This window comes from Arachis hypogaea, chromosome 3 (assembly GCF_003086295.3).
Source record: "Arachis hypogaea cultivar Tifrunner chromosome 3, arahy.Tifrunner.gnm2.J5K5, whole genome shotgun sequence".
Classification (NCBI taxonomy): Eukaryota; Viridiplantae; Streptophyta; class Magnoliopsida; order Fabales; family Fabaceae; genus Arachis; species Arachis hypogaea.
The window spans coordinates 37,154,727-37,172,926 of record NC_092038.1 but is presented as its reverse complement, the minus strand read 5'-3'; positions in this window follow the sequence as shown (position 1 = coordinate 37,172,926).

Below are 18,200 nucleotides of genomic sequence, written 5' to 3'. Positions count from 1 at the left end.
TTTTAGCCCTAGCCTTAAGTTGATATTCACATACTAATTCTTCCATCATTTTCTTCACCTTGCTCAGATGATTCTCACTTTGAGATCCATATATTTTAGGAAAAAAAAATTTCAATAACTTCATCTTATACCTAGGGTCTAAGATAGCTCCCACAGCCATGACTTCATTAATTTGATCCCAATACTTTTCAAACTTACTAATCATATTTGTTGCCATTCTATGAACTATCTCATTTGAACTACACAACCACTCATTCAATGTCAATCTCATTTCACACACCTTAGGAAAGTACAAATTTGTCGTTGGATATAAAGTGCCAGAGAATAATTCAGTCACACTATAAAAGACTTCTAATTTATCAACAAGTTCATTTGTCATTTCCCACTCATCATCAGATGGTACAACTTTATACAGAGATTCACGGTGTCTTAAACGCTCAAAAACTTCTCTATATGGCAAAGCAGAAGCAAGCATTAGATAAGTTGAATTCCATCTAGTTTTACAATCAAGTGCAAGCTTTCTCCTATAATTAATATTCAATTGCCTACAAGTCTCTACAAATTTTTCTTCCTTCTTCTGTGTTGCAACCCAAAAAGAAACACTATCTCTGATTTTTTCAATAGAACCATATATTGCATTCATGCCATCTTTCACAATCAGATTAACAATGTGAGCACAACAACGCATGTGAAAAAATTCTCCTCTCTTAACAAAGTTAGATGGTGAAATCTTATCAAGCAGAAGATGAATCATAGCATCATTTGTACTACAATTATCAACCGTTAAAGTTGATAATTTTCTATCTATGTTCCAATCATACAAGGAATTCACCAAACCATCACTAAGAACTTCAGCAGTATGAGGTGCAGGCACATATGCAAACCTAGAATAATGTAAATATAATAAACAATCATGACATTACAAAATTAAATATTTAAAAGATGCTAAAAGCATAAATAATATCTTATAAGTCGACATTGCAAGTTCCAATAATCATCAATAAAGTGAGCCGTAATCGCCATATAGCCTTTGTTTTGACAAGCAGCACTCCACATGTCAGTAGTTATAGCAATGCGGCTTGAATTTTTTCCCAACAATTTTAGAAGCTTTGCCTTTTCAGCTTCATACATCTTCTCAACATCATTTCTCAATGTATTTCTTGTATAAAATTTGAACAAAGGTTGAGTCTCAGCCATAAACTCATAAAAACCCACTTGCTCAACAAATGACATAGGGTGTTCATCCCTAATAACCCATTTTGTGAGTGCTCGTCGTGCTGCCTCTTGACTAAATGTGAAGTTTCCAACCAAAAGTGAATCCGTTGGCCTTCCTGTTCCTGTAGAACCTGATGATTGTTGCACTGTTTTTAATATTGACTGCTTTGGTCCCCTAACAGTACGAATCGGGCAAATTCTAATGTGATCATGCAAGTGCTTAGTTCCTTGCTTCGTGTCACCTCCAATCTTTCTTTCGCAATATTTACATATTGCCTTCCACTTTCCATCTATTCTCTCCCTCCTAAAATGTTTCCAAGCCTCAGAAGTTAATCCTTTTTTGTTAGGACTGTTTTGCATTTCTTAGCTAACTTCTTGTCCTCCCTCTTGTTTTTCTTCTTGTCCTTCCTCTTGTCTTCCTTGAATATGTGCTTCAATTGCTTGACCCTCATCATCTTGAGTTGGTTCTATCTCATTATTATTTTCAATAGGATTTGAGCTAAAGCTATCCATCCTATACAGTAATTTTTATACAAAAATACTAAATTAAAAATGAATACATAAACAATAAATTAAAACAAGCAAAAAAAATTAAACCCAGCAGCTCAAAATCAACTCAAAATTATTAATAAATTAAATTATAAAATTAGAAATAAATAAACAAAAAACAAAGATATATAAAAAATAGAAATAGCAAAAGAACAATTGAAAAAGACAAGACTCAAGTTAAATGACTAGAAAATCCAAACTAGCAAAACAGTATCAAATTAAAAATTTATACATAATAATAATTTGTACAACATAGCTAAAGACTGATAGATAGAATCTAATAAGAAAACTGATGAAATAATAACTAAACAAGTGGCATAATAGAATGAAGCTTGTGATGATGATGATGAAATAATAACTAAACAGGTGGCATAGTCAAAATAAATTAACAAAATCATTAATTGGTCAAGAATTCTAGTGTTTTGGTAAAGAGATAATTTAGAGTTTAGAACTTTTAATTACCTTTTTATACAAATAAGGAATCAATTCATAAAAAGTTCTTCAATAGTATAATAATACCTTGCTTCTAATTATGTCACAGCTTGTTGGGAAGTTTCTGTGTTAGTAGGGGAGAAAAGAATTCTATATGTATATATGGAGCTCCTTAATTAAAACCCTTTCTGAGTAAGATCCGATAAATAGAAAATATTTTCTTTATATAATGCCATGAGGAGAGTACCATCCCAGGTTTCAGATCAGCTTAAAAGCCTCTTTTGTTTTAGCTATTTTAATTAGAAAAGCCTATTTTCGCGGATAGAAAACAAGAAAATAAAAAGCGGTGTGATGGATTACCTAATGAAATTGGACTAAATTAAAATTGGACTATCCATCCTATACAGTAAAATTTAATACAGAAACACTAAATTAAAATTCAATACATAAACACGAAATCAAATATTATTAAGTGCCTTTTTTGTTAACTTCTTTTCATAAGGAAACAAATTATTAAGTGCCTTTTTCGTTATTGTACTTTTCTAATTCAATATAATTAATCCCGCACCAGGAAACAGTATACTACTAATTTATGGCTCAGAAAAAAAATTCAGAAAAATAGTATGATCTTTAATGATTTCTATAACAGAAAAATATCAAACATGTGATGTTATGGATTACATACACATGCAGTAACAGCATACTAGGCATACTAGGCAAACCACCACACAAGTGGCAGTCCTCAAACAAAGCAAACACAAACCAAAAAGTACCAAAGCAAGAAAGATACAATAAGCAGGCAAGCCAAGCCAAATTCAGACAAAAACGAAAGCCAAAAAAAGGAATAACACCAAGACAAGGGGATCACCAGGGTGTAGGCACACAATCCATCAATCAAGAGGTGCCAAAGGTAAAGTCAGATTGCTTATTTTACATTCCTTAAGTAATCAATATTCTAAGGATCTCACACTTGGTATTTTTTGTTTTTTATCATCTCATTTTGGCAAGCTAATCTTTTAACCATTTCCAACTTCAGCTAATATCCAAATGCCAAGATAGCTTAATTTGGAGGAACCACTGGGAACAATATATTCCAATTTCAGAATTACAAGAAAAAAAAACCTATAGAAAAAATAATTAAAGAAAAAATGCCCAAAAAAAAAGATCTGTGCTCTAACTTGGATTAAAACAAAATTTCAAATTACTAATTACATCACTCTCAAGGATTGAAACCTGTGTATTACTTTCTTCCAACCACATGCAATCAATCACATTTTGCACTGCAAGGGGAGTTTTCTCAAATCCGTGTACACACATATTAAAGTCAGAAATTACAGCATAAAATAGGTGAAAACTTAAGTTTAAAACTAATACTATAGTGAATCATAATTGCAATCAAAACTCATAACTAACACTTACTACAACAAACAGAGAACCTAAAACTTGAGGCCTGAAACACATTTAATTCATGTATCACCGTTTTGGGTTATAATTTAATATATAAATGGTGCAGCAAATCAGAATTTTTCATTCTACAAAATATAAATTATTAATACAGAATATCATAGCATAAATTCATCAACAGGCAATAGCTACTAAAATCAGAATTCAGAATTAATGGAATATAAAAAATTAAAGTATGAAAAAAATGAAAAAATAGCCACCAATTATCAGAAATTCATAGAGCAAAACATCCATTAATAAAAACAACAGCCACCAACTTCAAAAAATCAAAATCACCATCAAATTCATGAAAAAGGTAAAAACCTAAACTGAAATCCCAAAATACAAGAAAAGGAGAGAGTAGTGAATCTTACCAGGGATAAGAGAGAAATGGCTGAAGAGGTCAGAAACGCTGGTGACGAGAAGAGTGGCGAACGACGGGAAGAGAGCAAACGGAACAGGGCGCACAGGACGGTGCGGTGATGATGCAGTCTGGGCCGGCTGAAACGGACAGTGACGAGGCCGTGACGATGGTGGTCAGAGGTTGCTGGCTGGGAGCCTGGGACGACGGAGAGAATGCAGAGACGAAGGAGAGTTAGGGTTAACTGGGAACTCGGAGGTAGGAGGTTGCAGCGCTCTCTGTTGGAAGTGGGAACTGGGAACTGAGAAGAGGAGTAAGGGATTTAGGGTTAACTTTTCTATATATATATATATATATATATATATGCAAAGTGAAATTACTTAAAAACCAAAATAAAAATTAAATTCATAAGGATATTTAAGTAATTTAATATATTCGGGGATTGTGGGGAATACGGGGACGGGGACGGGGATCCCCGCTCGGGTCCCCGCATTTGCTTCGGGGGAATTTTGTCCCCCATCCCCGTCCCTGCAGGGAAAATTCCCCGTCATCGGGGCCCCATTCAGGGCGGTCCCCGCGGGGATCCCCGCTTCCTGGGGATTTTTGACACCCCTACTTTGTTCTTATATCGTGTTGACTTCATCATTTAAGTCATCTCTTTGACTTGAGTGATGTGAGACTTCAATAGATATCATGGCATCGCAACCATATACTAGCCTGAATAGAGTCTCCTTCATTGACGAGTGTTGGGTTATATTATAGCTTCATAAAATTTCTAGAATGAGTTCAGCTTATTGTCCCTTAAAATCATTTAACTTCTTTCGTAATGCTTGTACTATGACCTTATTGGCAGTCTTAACTAAACATTAGTTTGAGGATGTTCCGCAGATAAAAATTGATGACAAATTTTAAAATTTTATAAAAAAACTCGTATAATTCTTATGAATGAATTGTCTATCATTATCAGTTATAATAAATTGAGATATACCAAACATGCATATTGTGTTCTTCCAGACAAAAGAAATCATCCTCTCGAGGGTGATCTTTGCTAGAGGTACAATCTTTATCTATTTCGTAAAATAGTCTATAGCAACAATTAAAAATTTTACCTAACCTGGTGCTTGTGAAAAAGGACCAAGGATGTCTAGCCTACTTACTGAAAGGCCATCTTACCTCTGATTATGCAACTACTCGGTGAGGTTGTGAATTATTGGTGTGTGGTGTTGACAGTGATCACAATGTTTGACTTTGTCTATGCAATCCTTCTGTAACGTGGGCCAGTAATATCCTGCTCTAAGAATTCTCAATGATAGACTTCTTCTTTTTATGTATGTATCATATAATCCTTCAAGGACCTCATTCATGGTGACCTTAAAATTGGCTTCACTAAGACATTTTAGTAATGGTTTAGTGAAATCGCGTCGATATAGTTCGATTCCAATTATCGTGAAGAAATTGGATTGTCTTTTGAACTTGCGCTTGTCTTTGATGTTCTCTGGTTTGTTGCCAATGCTTAAGTATTGAATAAATAGTGCTCGCCAATCTATTTCCAGTGTTAGTTGCAATAAGCTCGGTACATAAGTTTGATTCCTAGTAGCTGCTAATTTTGACAGAATTAGCTCGGCAATTTTGTTTTCGAGGTATATGGGATATTTCAAATTTCAAAAAGCAAGAGATAAGCATGTTAACAATAGAGAAGTATTTTTCTAACAAATTATCTCTTGTTTGGAAGTTACCTATTACCTATTTTACAACCAGAAGTGAATCACACTTTATAATTATATGACGTATACCAAGATTTTGAGCAAGTTTGAGACCAGCAATGAGTGCTTCATATTCTCTTGATTGTTGTTTTCCTTGAATGTGAATTGCAAAGACTATTCTATGACTGTTCCTTGGTTATTTTCAAGTAATATCCCAGGTTCAAAACCTTGTGTGTTTGATGCTCCAGCTACGTATAGTATCCATATTGTGTGGGCAAAAGTGGAGTCATAAAATGTTAGTTTGGTGTGTAGAGGGCATTTATGGGTATGGCACGCCCTCGAGAATAGCTCAATCTTGGCCTCCTAAAGTTTGTCAGTACACGCTAATGGTTAGGCGTGGCACGCCAATGCATGGGTGACTCGGGTGTGCATGGGCATGGCACGCCTTCGAGGGAGGCTCTTTGGTGCTAGGCTGGCATGTGAGGGTGTGTGAGGGAGGCTACATGCCTTTAATGGGGCTTCTTGAGGACTCCCCTGGACATTGGCCCGGAGTGTACATGCCATGGTTGGGCATGGCATGCCAATGCATGAAGAGATTGGCGTGTGGAGGGAGTGGCACGCCTTCGAAGGTTGCTTGGTGAGGGAGAGAAGGGCGTGTAGTGGCGTGGTTGGGTGCTTGAATTTGGTCCCTTGGAGCTTGGCTTAGAGTGCAAATGTCATTGGTGGGCGTGGCACGCCCTTGGTGAGGGGATGGAGGCATGCATGGGAGTTTGGAGGTGTGGCATGCCTTTGATGATGGATTCTTTTGGTGTCCCTGGACTTTGGCCTAGTGTGTACACGCTATGGAAGGGCATGGCATGCCATTACACCAAGGGAGTGGAAGTGCATGGGCATGCCTAGATGTGGTATGCCTTCGAGCTTGGTTGCCCTTGGGAGTGCTTCCTTGCTTGGGTGTGTAGGTGGCATGTGAGAAAGTGGCACGCCATGGCTCTGCTTGCTTTCCTCTTTAGTTTTGTTTCCTCTCTAAGTTTGCTTTTTCTCTGATTTAGCTTCTTTTTTAAGTTTTCAATAATCTCCTACAAAACATGGAAAGCAAAGCACTCAAAGTATCTTGACTAAAACACATTAGATTTAAAGAGAAATCACTAACTTCATTAAGATAATTAACTAAGAAAATTACTAAAAGATGCTCATACATCATGGGTCAAAGTCCAGTGGCCTCTATCAGTTATCCTCAACTTTTCAGATTCAATCTCAATCGTCTATTTGGTTTCCACATCAACAGTCCTGAATCCTCTGCATGTCAACAATCAGATCAGCATGATGATCAATGATCCAAATCTTCACCTCGTGAACCTCACTTTACCCGTGCCTCAACCTGAACTGCTTTATCAATGACCCGTTTGTTGACTAGGGCTTGCTCAGCTCGATGACGTGACATCATCAGGTTCTCACGTGCTACCACATGTTGACACACTGCTGATGTGACAGATGACTTAGCTACTGACTTGACACCTCTTGTGGGACCTTCTTAAAATTGTTTGGTGTCCTCTTTATGATTTTTTCCTTTATTTTCATAATTTTTGCACCAATCTTGCTGTTTTTCATCTTTGTGGCCTTTTTACCAATTCTCATGAAAAAACTAAATATTTTTCAACCAAATTCATTCTCATCCAGTCTTCCGACACTTCACCATCTTATTGACAGTTTGTCATATATTCGACAGATTTCTGGCAGTTCGCTATCTCTCCGACACTTTGCCATCTTTATAGCAGTTTTTTTGGTAGTTTATCATTTTTTCTTCAGTTTGCCATCTTTCTGGCAGTATTTTGGCAGATCGTCACTCTTCTGGTAGTTCCATATGCATTTTCTTTTGATAGTTTTGTATGTGCTTACTTCGGTAGTTTTATCTGCACTTCTTCTGGTAGTTTCGTCTACGCTTCCTTTGACAACTCCATTTGCGCTTCCTCCAGCACTTTCGTCGGAGCTCCATTCTGGCACTTTTGTCTGCACTCGGTTCCGTCAATTTTTGTAGTCTTTTTTTATTTCTTTGTTTTTAAATAAATTTCAAACTTAACTTGTCGCTTAAGTTTGAGGAAAATATTAGAATAATAAAGATTAGCTAGAATTAATTGATAGTAGTTAGATAATAATTATAATAGTGATATGATATTTCTATAAATGGCTAAGGTTATATCTTGTAATACGGACAACTTAATATTCATACCATGTTTTTAATCTCCTCCCTTGAGTTCTAATCATTAAAAGCACTACCGTGTCTGATTGCTGTTCTCACAAGCAATATCCAATCCACTTTTTTTGTTGTATAAATTACGATATTTAATTATACCACGTATGTAATGCAAATTAAAACCACTCTAGTCATCTTACTCTGGTTTATATTTATATGCAAAACCCAATGAGATACCGAAGCTATGGTCAACGTTATGCAACATGTTCTCCATGCCTACTCATCCTACTATTATACTCTTAGGTAGCGTTTGTTTTGACGTGTTGGGATGGAGACTGGGAGACTATAACTCAGTCTGTGGCTCAGTATCATATTTGTTAGTCCAGAGACTGGTACTAAAATTTTAGTCTTTGTTTCCAAAATTTCAGTATTTCAGTACCTCCAAAAAGTGGGGACACAGGGAACCAAAATTTTTGAAAACAGAGACTGAAATTTTAATAACATTTTATACCTAAAATACTCCCATTTCAATTAATTAAGTCCAATTTTACTCTTTGTGCAAATTAAATTAGAGCTTCATTCTTATTTTAGTCTTTATCTCTTAGTCTCAATCTTCTAATTTTTGTCTCTCTTTCAAACGCTATCTTAATTAAGTGCTTTAGCAATCAACATGAAAATTCTTTTAGGCCTCGTAACATAGATATAAGGTTTAAACTCATATGCTTCAAAGTATTTTTTCATTTATATATTTGTAATGTGTGTATGCGCGCGTGCGAGTGTGCGCGCGTGTGTGCGCGCGTGTGTGTGCGTGTCTCTGTGTGTGCGCGTGCGTGTGTGTGTTGAGATCCAATATCAATAATTAATATTTGACCTAATTATATCCACCTGTAATTTTTATTTTATTTTTTTATACACTTTGTTACGGAGTGATCCAATTTACTTCACATGGATTTTGTCTCGGTCTGGCCTAATTATTAGGGCCTCCTTAATGATAACCTGGGACATCCCACATCATAGTTGAGCGAATTTTCTTAGCGCCACCTCAAGAATCCTCAGAATTAAAAAAGATTTGGTTCAAAAAAAATTTGACAAAATAACTTGGGTTGGTCTTACTCTACTTAAGTAAGTATTGGAATTTGAATTCCATTTTATGCATGTAAGAATTTATTAGCTAACTACAAATGAGTATTCTTTTTATAAAAAAAGATGTCCAAAGCATAACTATGTAAGTTATTATGAATATTTTATATAATAATATAAATGTTAAATATATTAATGTTAAAAAATAAATAATTTTTTAATAGAGATGATTTTTTATTAATATTTTATAGAGATGCTTATATAAAAATTAATTTAAAAAGTAAAAAGAGGATATCATATTAAATTGGTTAAGTGAGAAATATTAGTAAACTAAATAATTGTGCAATAAATTTATTATATAGCGAAAAATAACACATATAAAATTACTAAATTATATAATATTTTTTTAAATACATATCTCATATATAAATATAGTTTCTTAAAATTTTGAGAATCTTATAGATTCATTTCTGTTAGTGACATGCCTTCAAATGAAATTTAGATTCGCAGTGGATTAATTATTAATCAATTAAATTGAAAGATATCGTTGATAAAGAAAACAAAATTGACAAAAAAGGATTTTTTTTTCAATTGATTGAGAGACACACTATATAATGGGAGTTCCATGACTTTTCTCAAATACGATACACTAATCCTAATTTTAATATCTCTCTAACCCTTTTGATTTGAACGTCAAAATATCTTTAGGTACCACCTCACTTTTTTCGTTGGAGACAATCTTTCCTCACTTTTGGGACAATTCTTGATCCTCGATTAAAGTTAAAGTTCTTGAGATTTTGTTACAAAAAACTAGATCCTTCAACCTTTGAATTGAAGGCAAATGAAGTATTGGAGAAATTTAAAAGGTTGTATGGAGAGTATATAAATACTTTTGGTGGTTTAATAATTTCTCAAAGTAGTAATCAATCTTCTAAGTCACCTGAAGAAGGAAGGCTTACAAAGAAGAGTAAAATGGTGATGAAGGTATTTAATTTTAATATAATATTATTTTTCTCCTATTATGTTTATTCGTTACTTAAATAATCTTTATACTACATCTTTTAGGAGTTCAGAGAATTTGATTGTGAAACCCAAACTTCCAAGGATAAAGATGAATTAGAGATTTATCTAAAGGAAAGTTTGATTCACACTAATGAAGATGATTTGAAGTATGATGTGCTGAATTTTTAGAAGACTAATGAGGATAGATTTCTCATTTTGTCAGTTATGGCCAGAGATGTTTTAAGTATTCCCATCATTACGATAGCATTTGAGTCTGCATTCAGTATTGGTGGACGTGTTTTAACAAAATACAGAAGTTCCACTTTTTATGAGTATGTCCAAATGTTTATTTGTACAAAGAGTTAGTTACATGGATTTGTTCCAAATCATGATGGTAAATATTTATGCTATTTTTTAAATAATATTTTAAATTGAGTTTCTAACTGTTTTTTAATTGGTTGATTTTAGATGATGAAATTGGTGAAATTCATGAAAAAGAAGTGTTAACAAAAACAATGCATCCCCCTCAACATTCATGATTTTAGATGATGAATTTTTATGTCAACTTTATTTTGATTTTCTAGAGACATTATTGATGGTAGATACTAAAGAGTAAGGAGAAGGGTGATGAGATAGTGAATGCCATGTTTAATTTCTTGATGTATATAGTTAAAAGTTGGATTTAATACGATCAATGCACATTATTAACATTTATTTTTCAATTTTTTTTATTTTCCACGCATAAAAATGACAAAATGATAGAACAAACTAATAAATTCTAATAAATTTTATGTGTGTTATTGAGATAGAGAATGTAAAAAAAAAAGCAAAAGAGGATTAGGTGGCCTGTGGGTTGGCCCTAAGGCTCCATAAAAGCTTTTGGCCCTCAGGGCTTTTTAAAAATTTAACCCTATTAGTTATAGGATTTTTTATTCTTCTGGTCCTATAAAATAAGATTAAAGCCCTATAGGGCCAAACATAATGACACATATAGTTGTGGGAATACGTGTCTATCTCTTCCGAGATATAGGATTGAGATTTGGGTAATATCTCTCTTTATTCTCAGCAAAAATGAAAAATTAATATACATCAAAACTTTCATTTGATTAAAAGAAAAATTACAATTGTTATACTTGATAGAGGAATTTGAATTTTTCATATGACTGAGTCAAATTCTAATCAATTTAATCAAATAATTAATCAATACTCATAATAATACTGTTGAATTTTATGTGGAGATTGAGCAAAGTTCTGAAAATCGAACCTGATCGGTCGATTTAATTGAATTAACCGAAAACCAATCTTATGACCGGTTTAATTGATAGTTAAAATCGACCTTCAAAAAACTAATAAAAAACCGATCAAATCGGTAGTTAATCAATAAACCGGATGAACCGGTCTGATTTTTTAAAGCACCGGTTTGCTCCCCTCACATCAAAACAACGTCGTTTTGATCCTCTGCAAAAATAAATAAATAAATAAATAAAAGACACAGACAGAAGGCCCCTCTCTCTCCCTTCTCTCTCTCATTCTAATTCTTTACCGAGCTCCTTCATCTAACCTTTCTCAACAAAATTTTTAATACTCAGAATCTATCAACAAAATTCTCCCTTAATTTTCCCTTGCTTTTCGCTTTGTTCCCTCCCTCACCATCGCGCTGGAGCATTGGCGTTTCTGTTTTTAGGGTTTTGTCAAAATAATTTTGTCAACAGGCTAGTAACACTAACAACTACGCTTTTTTCGATGGAAGAATTTCAGAATCGTTGGATTTGGATGGCAAGAATTATTTTGATAAGATTTTTGGTGGCGAGTCGTACCCCGTTAAATCCACTCTCTGCACTTAAAAGTTCTACCTGTGTATCACTAGCTATTCTGGAGGAGCAGTTTTATATAATTACGGAACCTGGAATAACCCAATAATATTTATGATTATGAGTATGTTTGCTTCAGCTTATGTTTGTTTATTTTATTAATTTTACTGATTCTAAGTGACTGAAATCTGATTGAGTTGCTATTTATTTTACGTTTGTTACTGATTAGTTACAATTAATTCGTTTCTAATTATTTTTTTCAAGTACTCTTAAGTATTCTTCTTTTCTTTGTTTTTCTGAAATTTTAGAAACAAAAACTTTTGCATAATTAGTTTGTTGGGTTTAAATTCTGAGTATTTGTCTTGAAAATTATTTCTGATTATCTCATAAGAATTTATTAGAAGCTAATTAAAAAAATTATTTTAAATTTTATTTAGTTTAAAAATAATTAAAATTAAATATTTAAAATTGTATATTAAATTTTTAATAATTTTATTAATATTAAATTAAATTGGTTCAATTACGGTTTAACTTTAGTTGAATCAGTGAACTGTTAAACTAGTCATTTAATCGATTCAATGACCGATTTAGTTTTCGAAACCTTGAGATTGAGTCGAAGTTCAAATAAGTTATTATATATATTTTTTAGTGGGCGGGGAGGGGGGTTTTGAGTTTTTAGTCTCTTAGATTAATTTCCTTGGTTTAATTTTATATTCCACCAATATTTTCTAAAAGTAACTATTATGTGATTTTATTTTTACAAAAAATAAGACATAGTTAAATCCAGAGGAAGAAACGCAAATAAATAACAAAAAATAAGGAACAAAGGCAGGGTGTGGGATCCCCACCACTTGTATCAATCCTTATTCCTTGGTAGAGCAACTGTCATTGATGCCAAAATTCAAAGTGCTGTTTGCCATCTCCACTTTAATCTCGATCCAATGGAATATATACAGATATGGCTATCGCTTTAGACTTTTTAATCTCATGTATGTCCACACACACTGCTGATATTTGTAGCTTTCTTTTCCTTCTGTAATAGTTAAAAAAGACACGGTTTGAACGAGCCAAATACCATATTTACCATACACACATTTTAATAGAGAGTATAATTCAGGCAACGAAAGAAGTAAATCAATTAGACGTAGTAGTTTATTACCCTCGTAATTTTAATAAATTTGAAATTATTTTTCTATGCATATTTAGTTATTTACATATACAAAAGAGGACCTGATTCGATAATATCCCTTCTTAATATTTCTGAATTAAAGTAAAAAAAGTTGGGTTCTACAAATATATACAGATAATAAAATAATAATTACTTACTAATTAATTTTTATTTATTTAAATTTAATCTATCATAAAATTAAAATCCAGTAATTTAATGATAATATCATTGTTCCTGATATGAGGTAAACATTTATTAAAAAAATGATATTTTTTGTGTATTTATTTTGTATATATTTGTAATGATATAAAAAAATAAAATTTTATCTTTTTTTTCACTTGTTTAAGAGATTTTTTAAATAAATAAATAAATATTTTATTTATTAATACAGGTAATTTATAATTTTTCATTACTTTACTTATCTAATTTACAATGTAAACAAAATAAGATTGTGTATATCTTTTCGTTTACAATATAAATAAGATAAGACATGTGGCAAATTCTACGTACCACGTTTACACACGTGTTATGACTAGTAGCATATGCACAGTCTTATTTCATTTACACTGTAAACGAGAATAGTCTAAGACATGCCTATATAAGTAACTCATTTACAGTGCTTGGATTGGCACTTTCTTTCCCCCCCTTAACCTTCATTTTTCTCTTTATCGGACATTTTTTTGATATTTTTGACATACTCGAATGTTATGATGCTCGCAGATGCACAGAACGATAGCATTAACTGTCTAAATGCGACTTGGCACATTGCGGGAGCGATCAATTTTCAGGTTAATGTTGTTACTTTTATGTTTTTAATTTTAATGTTGAATATGCTAGAGAACTTGTTTTATTGGATATTTGTTGCAATGATGTTTGATAATTTTTTAAATATTTGATTTTTAAGGTTAGCTCTGAAATGTAGAATAATTGTTTTTCGTTACTTTTTATATTTTTATTTCGAAATAAAAATTTTACAATTGAAATAAATTTGTTATTAAACTATTTTTTTCTTTTAACAGGGAACACGCCTACTACTCTTTAGGCAAGTGAGCCACACTCTTGTACTGCTGGACATCATTCTCCCTTACTTAAGGGAGGCTGGCTTTGGAGACACAGTGCAGCTTAGGGACTTTGTCTTTGACAATTCCTTGATTACTATATTCGTAGAGCGTTGGCGTCCAAAGACCCACATTTTTCACTTGCCTTGGGGTGAGTACACCATCACCCTACAGGATGTAACACCCTACTACACAGAGCTTTATTCTTAGGACGTAAATCAAAGGTGGTGAGGCGCTACGACCTCTAAAATAAAAATACGTACATAGATATTGTTGAAAGAAGTTATAACTATGATCCTTGAAAAAGAAGTCAAGCAAAATTGAAACAGAAATCACGTCACTCACAAAAGATAAGCGTGGACGGATAAGCAAGATCGAAAGGAAAGCTAAAAGACCATAAGCATATATTAGAATTCCAAAATATAAATATCAAGCACCGAAATCAATTTGCGAAGCAAAGGTTGATATTCTAGACTCGTAAAACTGACAACCTGTTTCTCCTAGTCAACTTCTAAGAGGGACAAGTATAAAATACAAGATGGAGAATCTGTATACATATATAAACATAAATAAAGTACAACTCTAAGTCTCCAAAGTTCTTCGCTTCCACAAAGTCTCCAGAATGCTCAGTAAGGTACCTCCTGACCTGCATCTGAAAACCACAATATATGTATAGAATGAGAACCAGGGGATTCTCAATATGGTAAAGGTGCCTAAGTACATAAGATATAAGGTCCCAAAATTAAAAGTCAGAGACAATTCTAGAACTCCAATACTTAGATTTAAATCTTAAAGTTTATAAATTGAAAACCATAAACAGGGTAAGTTATCTAAGGTTCTTATTTCTAACTCTTTTTAACTTAAACCCTAATTTTCGCCTTCCTCCAATCCTCCAAAATTCTAGTGCATAGACAAGCAATACAAACAAAGCAAACACAAGTAGGATATAGATACAGCAGGTAGCAAATATAGCAGGTAAGCATAATAATCACATAGGCAAGCCTAATTAATGCACAATCAAACAAAACACACATATGCATATGATGTATGCCTGCCCTATGGCTGATAATATCATATGTCGGTTAAATAGCCAATCTCGACATGTCCTGGTAGCTAACCGTGGATAGAAACACCCTTCGAGGAGCAAGAGGGACTGAGCCACAACCCCTATTATTACTACCCGCTCAAGCCGGAGTAAGTGGAATAACCATTACTGCTGCTACTATCCAGGTGGGTGTTTATAAGCTCAACTTGGAGTAAGCGGAACGAACCACAATCCTTGCTACTACTCAGGTATCTCAAACATTAACTCAGAGCAAGCGGAACGAACTACAATCCTTGCCACTGCTCAGGTATCACAAACATACATTCATTCAATCTTAATCAGATAAACTATTCTTCCATCCAAATTAACTAATACAAAACTTCCCAAAATTTCTCATAAAATTTCAACAATACCTCCCCTAAAACTCGGACTTTGCCACCCTTCTCGAGTCCCATCCAAATCACTCACACAACCTATCCTCATCATCATTTACTATCAATATTATTTATCACATTCATTATTCATTTCAAAGCTCATCGTTATAATTCAATATCATTCATCAATCATTCTCATCATCATTATTCACAATCATTAATAATCAATCATTATGCATTTCAACCACACACTCAATAATTTCCAACAATGAGTCACTAAACCTCGACATTTCATATTATACAATTTATCCTATGGTTATCTAGCCTATGTTTTCATAAAACATTATATATTATCTACGATAAACCAAAACCATACCTTAGCCGATTCCTTCCTAAGCCCAGAACACCTCAATTATCCACCGTTCCTTAAGCTTCAAAGCTCTAACTCCTCACCAATTGAATTTTCAACTCTCAGGATTCAATCCCAAGCTTTCAATATCCACTAATTTAACTCCAATTCAACAAGATACACAATTATTACCCATGAGTCAAATGGACAAAATCCGGTGATTATCCACTACTAGAGTACCCCAAATTGTTTAGTAGCTTTCGTAGATAATTTCGAAACAGATGCATGGCCGCTAACGGCTCGTCAATTAGAACTCCGAATTGAAAGTTATAGACGATTGAATTTCAAAGATGTTAGGTTTTCTTTCCCCCATTTTCTCTCTTCTCCATTCAGCAACGTGAATTTCCTTTTCATTGAGGGAGAAGTGGCTCAAGCCACTTATAAGGAAGTGAACGGATTGGGCCTTGGGTCTGGTTTGAATCCGGTTCAATTGGTTTGGTCTGTTAGTCTGATTTTAGACTAAAATCTTTAAAATTAGTGTCAAAATCCATATTTTAATTATTTCTACTTCATGAAACTAAAAAATTTGATTTTCCAATTTCTTAAAATAATAATTAATTTATTAGTTAATTATTTACTAATTACTTTGGGTTTACACAAGACATTGCGTACCACCTTGGGTTACGCACTGACGGAGAGCCAGTGAGTGGATACTTGCGTGATTTTCACTCACGTATATCTATGCAATTACCTTTTACTTCGCCATCCAGATCTTTTTGTATGAGGACTTGAAGTGATAGCTTTGTCTAACTACACTCTGTAGAACAGGTATACTGACTGATGGGTTGGCCTGCATGAGAGGCGGGATGACACTACAAATGAGATTGTTGTCTAACTGTCGATGATCTTGGGACATGGTGGGGGCTAAACAGGTGTGCACAACTCTAAATTTAAGCACCTCCCGAACAAAATAAATATATATGATAGGCATTTATAATAAAAATAGTCATGATAAATAAGAATATATACCACAATTAAATTTGACATTACCAATATTCAAGATTTTGTCGTAGGATGACATGGAGACTCTAAGGATATCTTGTTGTCTTTTGTTTGCAACACACATAGTATTTTAGTCAATTCGACTTCACAACTCGGTGCTCATGTAATGATAGAGAAAAAATAAAAAATAATAATAAAAATAAAAAAAGAAGAGAGAGAAATAAGATATGAAACTCACATACTATTTAGAATAAAAATATCTACTCTACCGTTTCTCATTCTCTACTTTCTCTTCTAGAACTCTCTTTTTTTTCTCTTTCATATTTTTCTTCTTTAAAATTCTTTCTACCTTTCTATTTTTTCTATCTTTTGTCTAGCAATATTTTTACTCGCTTCATTGATCTTGTTTTTATTCTTTTATCATGTTTACAACACCTTATATATGCATCTTGCCTCATATCATCTATTTATTTTTTCACAACTCCATTAAAAAGTTTTAGTTTAGTAAATAAGAAAAAATTCTTCTATTTTTGAATTTCAATAATTATTAAAATTTTAAAATAACTCTTTGACTCAATAATTACTCATATTGCTGACTTTGGATGAATGTATATATATGGACACTAGAAAATTTGAATTAGGATTCAAATAGTTAAAAAATTTAGAACTTTTGTCAAATTAAACAATATTATATTAAATTAATAACATTATTAGCTTACATATATTATTATAGTATTATTTTTAGAGTCGTAGAATTATTGAATATCAATCAGTGGTTTAGTAATACACTCAGAATTATCTACAAAATTATTTTTGGTTCATTTGCACCAACCACCAGATTGAGAGTAAACTTTATATCTATAATTATTTTAAATATACTTTATAATTATTTTTAATTGCATTTATGAAGTTAGTATTTGAAGAATGTGATTTGATTACAATAATTGGTTCATTTTAATTAAATGATTATCTTATAAAAATTATATTTTTAGAAAATACACGAGACTGTATATAATTTATTTTTTTGAAAATTTTGTAGCCGTAGAATATTTAATTTTATCAAACTATAAGCACATTTTCAAAATTTTAAAATATTTTTGGTTTATATATTTTTTTATATGTTGTAAATTTATGAATTGTGTTAAAAAGTTCTTATGATTTGAAATGAAATTATTCAAAACATATTATTGATTTGATTTGGTTTAATGACTTGAAAAATTAAATAGTTTGTCTTACTTGAAATTAATATGATTTGAATTGATTTTGGAGATTGAAACTAAAAAATTGTAGTTAACGATGGTTTTGACTTAATCTAGATGCATCTGACTCAGACCTCAACTAACAAGAGCGTTGCTAGCTTAACGTATAGGCTACACATTGAATCTGTTATATCGTACGAGCATACAAGAAGAAATTT